This window comes from Lissotriton vulgaris, chromosome 1_2 (assembly GCF_964263255.1).
Source record: "Lissotriton vulgaris chromosome 1_2, aLisVul1.2, whole genome shotgun sequence".
NCBI classification, from domain to species: Eukaryota; Metazoa; Chordata; class Amphibia; order Caudata; family Salamandridae; genus Lissotriton; species Lissotriton vulgaris.
The window spans coordinates 293,947,826-293,956,252 of NC_141686.1; the positions used below are offsets into that span (position 1 = coordinate 293,947,826).

Consider the following 8,427-nt stretch of genomic DNA (forward strand, 5'->3'; position numbering starts at 1 on the left):
ATTCATGAAGTTATTCACAAAAATATGAACTAAAAGACTAATTTTTTGTTGAATTAAATACGAGACAAAAAGGCTTCATGAAGGTGAGAGGTTGTCTAGAGAATCTGACTCTCCTGCAAAATATCATAAAAGGGGCACGTAAAAACAGTCACTCATTAGCAGTGGTGTTCATTGATATATCAAAAGCCTTCGACTCTGTCAGCCATGGTCACATTATACAGAGTCTTGCAAGGCAAAGAGTTTCATCATACATCAGAGACATAATAAAAGACTTATACACTGACTCAACAACATCTTTCAAGGGAAAGAACAACGAATCAACTCCTGAAATAACAATGAAATCGGGGGTCAAACAAGGTGACTCTTTATCCCCACTACTATTTAACATTGCCATGGATCCTCTGATCTGTGATCTTCAGAAAAATGGCAAGGGATTCACATTTGGATCAGATGCTCTTATTGAGCAAATCACCGCTCTCGCCTTTGCCGATGACATCGCAGTACTTAGCAGTACCTGGGAAGGAATGAATAAAAATCTGAAGATCATTGAAAAGTTCAGTAAAGCTACAGGATTAAACCTAAATATGAAAAGGACACATGGATTTTATATCAGTCACCATAAAGACAAAATACTGATTAACAACTGTAAACCATGGCAATTTGAAAAAGAAAATATTGAAAATATTCATCCAGGAGAAAGTGAGAGATACCTCGGATTGAACTTTGATCCACACACTGGTCATACAAGCAACAACAAAATTAATGAGGTTCTTGTCAATTGGGCTCACAAACTTGGTAATCTACCACTTAAGCCAAATTGAAATTAAATGCTGTGTCAGTACTTGGTACCTAAACTATCATTCAAATTAGAAATGACAGGAACAGAAGCAAAAACGTTGAATGTTCTGGATCAAATAATAAAAAAGTATGTCAAACACTTTCTACACCTTCCTGCATACACATGTGATGGTCTCCTATATTCGAAAAGATCATTTGGGGGCCTCAGTATACCAAAACTATGTACACAAATTAGTCTACATAAAGTCAATAGTTATTTGTATCTCAGGGCAGTTCCAGACCTGTACATAGCGCATTCATTCATGTATGCAGGAGAAAATATAAATGAAAAAATTGGTAACATCATTAAAACACAGAAACTCAACATTTTAGATAGTAGCTTTCTGAGCTATGATTTGAATTTGTTAGCAACATATGATTGGAGGAAAGAAGAGTTTGAGAAATGGGCAAATCTCCCCGTCCAAGGTGATGGTATAAAATACTTAGCAAGGAATCCAACCTCAAAGTTCTGGATCACTAAGCATAACAAAATGAAAGAAAACCAGTGCATAGCTGCGCTGATGTTAAGAGCAAATGTTTTGTATACCAGAGAAATCATCACTAGGGGAAGAAATTGTGTTTTTGCTACATGTAGGTATTGTAATGATGTTTGTGAAACAATTTCTCATATTTCAGGCGCATGTCCTAAAATTAAGGACATTAGGATAAAAAGACATAACAAAATTCTGGAATTGCTCATTGATAGAGCGAAAAGATGTGGTTGGATGGCATACAGGGAACCTCATGTTAAGAACAATCAAGGAGAACTACGAAAACCAGATGTAGTGTTTACCAAAAATGGTACAGCTGTAGTGATTGATGTTTCAATTTGTTATGAAAATTCTCCGAATTCCCTTGAATTAGCGTTTGAGAGTAAAGTGAAATACTTTCAGGATCTGTCACAGCAAATCAAAGATCTCACAAAATGTAACACTGTTACATTTCATGGCTTTATCGTTGGATGTCGTGGTATTTTGCCTCAATGTAATGATGTTGTTCTGGCTGATTTAGGTCTTCAAATGGCATTTTCATTCAAGAAAAATGTTTGTCTGACTACTTTAATGGACACTCTTAAAATGTGCCAAGTATTCATTGACAATTGAGTATCAACCTTATAATGAGATGTACACTTTCTTGCAGCACACATGTCACCCTTATAAAGCATAATATTTTAACATATAGGTTTATAGTTGACACAAGAGTTAGTATAGATGTAAATTTTATAGATGTGAATTTTTCTAGATGTGCTGTTTCTAATTAGATGTGCAATTTATAGATGTGTATTTTTGTCATATATATGTGTGCTTATAACAATGTAGATATAGTGTGTACATCATACTTATTGAAATGTCTTGAATGATGAATAGGTCTCAAATAATCGCATCCACATAATCATCACATATGGATTATTGATGTCCTGCTAATCATATTTTAATTTCTCAGGCCTGTTCGTAGACAATCTTAAAATTGTTGGAATAGTACTGCAAGGTGTAATATCTCTGGCCTATATTTGATCCCAGTTCCAGTGAGGACAGCATTTGTGGCTGTACTCCGGAGCGAAAGAATGTTGTATTGTTGGAAGCAAAACGGAATTGATGCTGATAGGCAGCATAATAACCCAGAATGAGCCACCGCGAGGTGGTACAGATTAGCCAAATGCCTTGTCATCTAATTAGTGACGCGCATGAATGGATGAACGAGATTCCCACTGTCTTTACCTACTATCTAGCGAAACCACAGCCAAGGAAACGGGCTTGGCAGAATCAGCGGGGAAAGAAGTTTTGTTGAGCTCGACTCTAGTCTGGCGCTGTGAAGAGACATGAGAGGTGTAGGATAAGTGGGAGGCTCTCGGGCCGCCGGTGAAATACTATACTATTATATTGGATAATTCCCAAAATGGGTTTCGTGCAGGTCATAGCACTGAAACTGCTCTTCTGGCTGTGGTGGAGCACATCAGGAACCTGTTGACCTGGGTCAGACGGCGGCACTGATCCTTTTGGATCTCAGTGCCGCCTTCGACACGGTGTCTCACCAGATTCTTTTACACCGTCTGATGGAGGCAGGAGTCGGAGAGGTGGCACTCGAGTGGTTTCGTTCCTTTCTTAAGGAGCGAGCCTTCAAGGTCTCCACACCTCCTTTTATTTCTGCTTCTCGCCCCATACTTCAGGGTGTCCCTCAGGGGTCGGCCCTTAGCCCTACCTTGTTCAACTTATATGTTCAGCCATTAGCGGAGGTAGCCCATAGTTTTGGTCTCTCCTTGGTGTCATACGCCGATGACACGCAGCTGGCGGTGGCACTTAATGGCGACTCCAACATGGATGCCCCCACTTTCCAGATAGCTTTAAAAGCTGTGGCAGGCTGGATGGCGAACAATCGGCTCCAACTGAATGCCTCCAAGACGGAGGTTATTATCTTTGGTAGGGAAAGTGGATTATGGGGAGATCAGTGGTGGCCGTCTGATCTTGGCCCCGTTCCATCCCCCGTGACTGAGGTTAGAAACCTCGGGGTGTGGTTTGACAACAAGCTCTCGTTCACCTCACACACAAAACGTGTGGCTGGCACCTGTTTTGGTACTCTGCAAGGTCTTCGACCAATTTTTAAGTTCTTCGATGCGGAGACCAGACAGATTATTGTCCAAGCTCTGGTTCTTACCAGGCTGGACTATGCCAGCTCCCTGTTTCTGGGCCTGAACCAGGCCGAGCTATCCCGCCTTCAGAGAGTCCAGAACGCGGCAGCGAGGATGCTTGTTGGCCTCCCGAAGTTTGTTTCGGCTCTTCGGACTATTCAAGATCTCCATTGGTTGCCGGTGGGGCAGAGAATTAAGTTTAAAGCTCTTTGCTTAACTTTTAAAATTCTCAAATCAGCCTCCCCTCCTATTCTTGCACAGACTATTCAGCACTATGTCCCTGCCAGAGCTCTTCGCTCCGCCGGATCCAATCTTGCCATTGTGCCACGTTTCAAAAAATCTAGGATGGGCGGACGCTCTTTCTCAGTGTTGGCAGCAGCCCTTTGGAACTCTCTGCCAGCTTCTCTTCGCTCCATCCCTGACTTGCTCCCTTTCAGGAAGGCACTTAAAACTTATCTTTTTTCCACAATTTAGGCCCTCGTCTTTTTATCTCCTCTGATGTGTTGTGTTATCAACTTTCCTAAGCGCCGGGACGCCACTTCGCTGTGGCATCCGTGCGCTATATAAAAATTAAATAACATACCACTACTCTTATCATTTTTTCACTTACGCGGTGAGGCGGGGGTCGAGCCCCGTGGGGCTCTCACTTCTGGCTCCAAGTGCCCGGCGCCCGCCGGCCACGGCCTACTCTTGGGACAGTGGCAGGTGGGGAGTTTGACTGGGATGGTACACCTGTCAAACGATAACGCAGGTGTCCTAAGGTGAGCTTAGGGAGGACAGAAACCTCCCACAGACAGGAAGGGCAAAAGCTCGCTTGATCTTGATTTTCAGTATGAATACAGACCATGAAAGCGGGGCCTCATGATCCTTCTGACTTTTTGGGTTTCAAGCAGGAGGTGTCAGAAAAGTTACCAAAGGGATAACTGGCTTGTGGCTGCCATAGCAACGTAGATTTTTGATCCTTCGTTGTCGGCTCTTCCTATCATTGTGAAGCAGAATTCACCAAGCGTTGGATTGTTCACCCACTAATAGGGAACGTGAGCTCGGTTTAGACCGTTGTGAGAAAGGTTAGTTTTACCCTACTGTGTTGTTGCAATAGTAATCCTGCTCAGTACGAGAGGAACCGCAGGTTCAGATAGTTGGTGTATGTGCTTGGCTGAGGAGCCAATGGGGCGAAGCTACCATCTGTGGTATTATGACTGAACGCCTCTAAGTCAGAATCCCCCCTAAACCTGTCAGGTTCTGAATCATGATATAACGCGCCTGCCTAATATTGGGACTACGAGTCCCAGAAGCCTTAGCGCCAGGAAGGCGGAAACTATTAAGTATCATGGGACCCGGATGGCGGGTTGTATCGGATTAGTGATAGTTCCTGTTTGGTTGGCGGTGCGGACGCCCGTTGAACTGAAGGACCTGTGGTGCTTCGCAGTGCTAGCGCGAAGACACGGAATAGTGTTGCGGACCCATATCGGGGTCGGATTTCGTATCGGCGGTGGAGAGGCATGACGGCTGTTGCGCCTGGGAGGTGCTGTGGTGCTTTGCTGCATTGGGAGACGCGAAGACACAGCCCCCATCGAACCTCCGCGGTAGCGAAGAAGCACGTCGGCTGATGCGTGGTTGATACGCTGTGGTGCTTCGCGGTATCTAATGCGAAGACACAGTCCTCATCGGAACGCCTAGACAGCAGAACTCTGGTGCTTCGGTGGAACGCTGTGGTGCTTCGCAATAACTTGTGCGAAGACACAGGGCACGGCGGCTTCTTGTTCTCTGAGAGGGATTCTCTCGTGGGGGAGTGCTTTGAGACTTATGAAGAAGACTGCTCACTTCGTACTGAGGAGCCCATGGCTATGTTGACTCCGGTTGTGTGGGGGTAAGGCGAGCAGGATCTCTTTTCCTAAGTGCCTCCTCGTTATCATTTCTTTTCTTTGCTTTCCGGGCTCTGGTGTATAACCTCAGATTCTCGGGTTGGCCTCTGTGACATTAACAGAACAGGGGGAGTATAATCGGTTGTTTGCTAAGAGACCAGGTTTTCTGAGAGACCTGACGATTCCCATAAGGTCCTCATAGCGTGTGTCACCAGTAGGTACATAGACAGGAGATACAGGGTTGGAGAAACCTTGAGGAGTATAGGGGAATAACGTTGTGTTTATGTTCTCATAGGAAACTACCCGGGGCGTTACACAGGAGGAGGGCGTCAGGCAACAGTGTGGTTCTTCCCGCGAGTCCTTTTAGCAAGGTAGAAGCTCAACAGTATAGTTGATATAGTCAGACTGGTGCCCAGGAGTGGAATTAACGGGTTCTTTCTTTGTCTTCCAGATTGGCATCCCCCTGGCCGCACCATCCCGGCCATTTACATATTTACCTCGCCAGATCGCCTCTAAGCTTGGGGTGTCTTAGAGAACCTAGCTTGGGGAGGTCTGGAGGTGGACCCACTGAGCATCGCCCGGATCCTGAGGAGCGTGGTTATTCCTGACAAAACCGTAACGATTCCGCAGTGTCGTGGAGCCTCGGTTGGCCTGGAATAGCCGGCCTCTCTGGGGGGGCCAGTGCATAGAGCCGCTCGCTTGGGGACCGGAGTGCGGACGGAAGGGGGCGGCCTCCATCGCCTTTAGTGCACTGCATGTTCGTGGGGCACCCGGTGCTAAATCATTCGCAGACGACCTGATTCTGGGTCAGGGTTTCGTAAGTAGCAGAGCAGCTACCTCGCTGCGCTCTATTGAAAGTCATCCTCTAAGCCAAGCTTTTGTCTCTCCATGCGTGGGTGCCCACAGACACCTCCCTCCACCACACCCAGGGGTGGGTCCCTCTGCTACCAGGCCGGCGGGAGGGATGCAGAGGGGGTAACGCGGGTCCGTGGGAGGCCGCCTCCACCATGTGCCCTTCGGCACAGGGGCCTCCCCCTCCCATCCCTGCCCCACCGGGGTGCAGGGACGGGGGCCATCATCCCTCGCGGGTCAGCAGGGTGACGAGCTAGCCTGGGCTACCGGCTGGGCCTCCCCTTCCCGCTGCTCTTGGGCAAGTCAGGCAGGGAGGTGAGCAGAAGCCACCCGGGGGAAAGAGCCTCCAGAGCGGCTGCCTCTGTGCGCCAGGACACCCTCGCCGGACTGCAAGGGCGACTGGGTACGGCACCCTCTCAGGCCATCTGGGCGCTGGGTCATCCCGGGCCATCTGGTTACCTGGCTGCGCGACCAGATGGCCCCGTTGGCAGGGTGACCAGATGGCCCCGCGGGCAGGGTGACCAGATGGCCCTGCGGGCAGGGTGACCAGATGGCCCTGCGGGCTGGGTGACCAGATGGCCCTGCAGGCTGGGTGACCAGATGGTCCTACAGGCTGGGTGACCAGATGGCCCTGCGGGCTGGCCGCCAGGCTAACTTCAATTTTTGTCCTTCCCCAAAATTCTATATGCCCCCTTAATAGTCTAGGAAAATGGGCGCCCCGGGCAGGCCGTTGGGGAGAGGATGTGGCCCGGGCTTAACCTTCCTGGGTTCTGGCTGAGGGTGTGGGTGCTGGGGAAAGGTGTCCACCGGGGCCCGGAGAGGCTCTCCCTGGCCTGGCTAGGGCTCGGAAGCTGGGACCGGCCCAGGGCTTGAGCTCTGTCTGACGGTCCCGGACTGCGTGAGCCCCCATCCTGCAAGCCATCAGAGGGTCCGGGTGCTGGGGACGGGAGTCCACCCGGGCCCGGGGAGGCTCTTCCCAGCCTGGTTAGGGTTCGGAAGCTGGGACCAGGCCCGGGGCTTGAGCTCCGTCTGGCGGGGCCAGGGGTGCGTGAGCCTCCCGTCCTGCAAGCCATTGGAGGGTCCGGGTGCTGGGGACGGGGTCCACTGCATCCCAGGGAGGTTCTCCCTGTCCGGGCTACGGTTTGGAAGCTGGGACCGGCCCGGTGCTTGAGCTCCGTCCGGCAAGCCCCGGGGTGCATGAGCCCCCCATCTTACAAGCCATCAGAGGGTCTGGGAGCTGGGGATGTGGGTCCACCGGGGCTCGGGGAGGCTCTGCCCGGCCTGGCTAGGGTTCAGAAGCTGGGACTGGGGCCAGGGCTTGAGCTCCGATCGGCGGGCCCCGGGGTGCGTGAGCCCCCCATCCTGCAAGCCAGCCGAGGGTCCGGGCGCTGGTGACAGGGGTCCGCCGAGCCCCAGGGAGGCTCTCCCCGGCCTGGCTAGGGTTCAGAAGCTGGGACCGGGCACTGGGCTTGTGCTGCGTATGGCGGGCCCCAGGGTGCGGGAGCCCCCCGTCCTGCAAGCTAGCCGAGGGTCCGGGCGCTGGGGCCGGGGGTCCACTGGGGCCCGGAGATGCTCTCCCCCCCAGCCTGGCTGCTTTCAGGAGCAGGGACTGGGCCTGGGAGCAGGGGTGGCTGGCTTCATCCACTACTCTGTCAGAGCAGAGTTTTCTGCCCACCCCATATAATTTTTCTGTCCCATTTCAGAGCATAGAGCCATGTCCTGAGGACCAACTTGGTGATTTCAGAGAGCGCCTGGGAAATTCGACTTTCGTAAAGTATATTGAATACATTGTTCCAAGCGATTCATGTCTCCTTGAGGCAGATAGCGAGATCCTGCTAAACCCTCACTCAGACAGTCATTCACTATCAGGAGCTGCACGGCCACTAACTTCTTTAGAACACTAAAGTCCATGCTAACCAGATTCGTCTAGGCTGCAGCACAACCTAAGGTGAAATAAGACATTCTCATTCTACCCAACCAGGAGAATGGATTGAGCGTACCCGAACCTTTGTTATATTACAATTGTGCACAACTGCAGTTTGCATGGCCCTTTGTACCTTATAGTTGATTTGATTTGATCAGTTCATTTGTACAAAGCACGAATGGCCAGGGGTGTCTGGTGGGTCAGGACGGGTGCTGGAGTAGTGTACAAAGTGAGTTAATTGGAAAAGAGACAGGTTTTCAGCACCTTTCTAAAATAAAAAAGTGACGTGCTACTCTTTATCGTGATCGGGAGTAGGTTCCAGG

General features: G+C 49.9%; 1 pseudogene; it reads left to right on the forward strand.

Moving 5' to 3' along the window:
• The window catches only part of LOC147736531 (28S ribosomal RNA), a 9,098-nt pseudogene extending 4,387 nt beyond the window's left edge, over positions 1–4,711 (forward strand).
• The last annotated feature ends 3,716 nt before the right edge of the window (positions 4,712–8,427 follow it).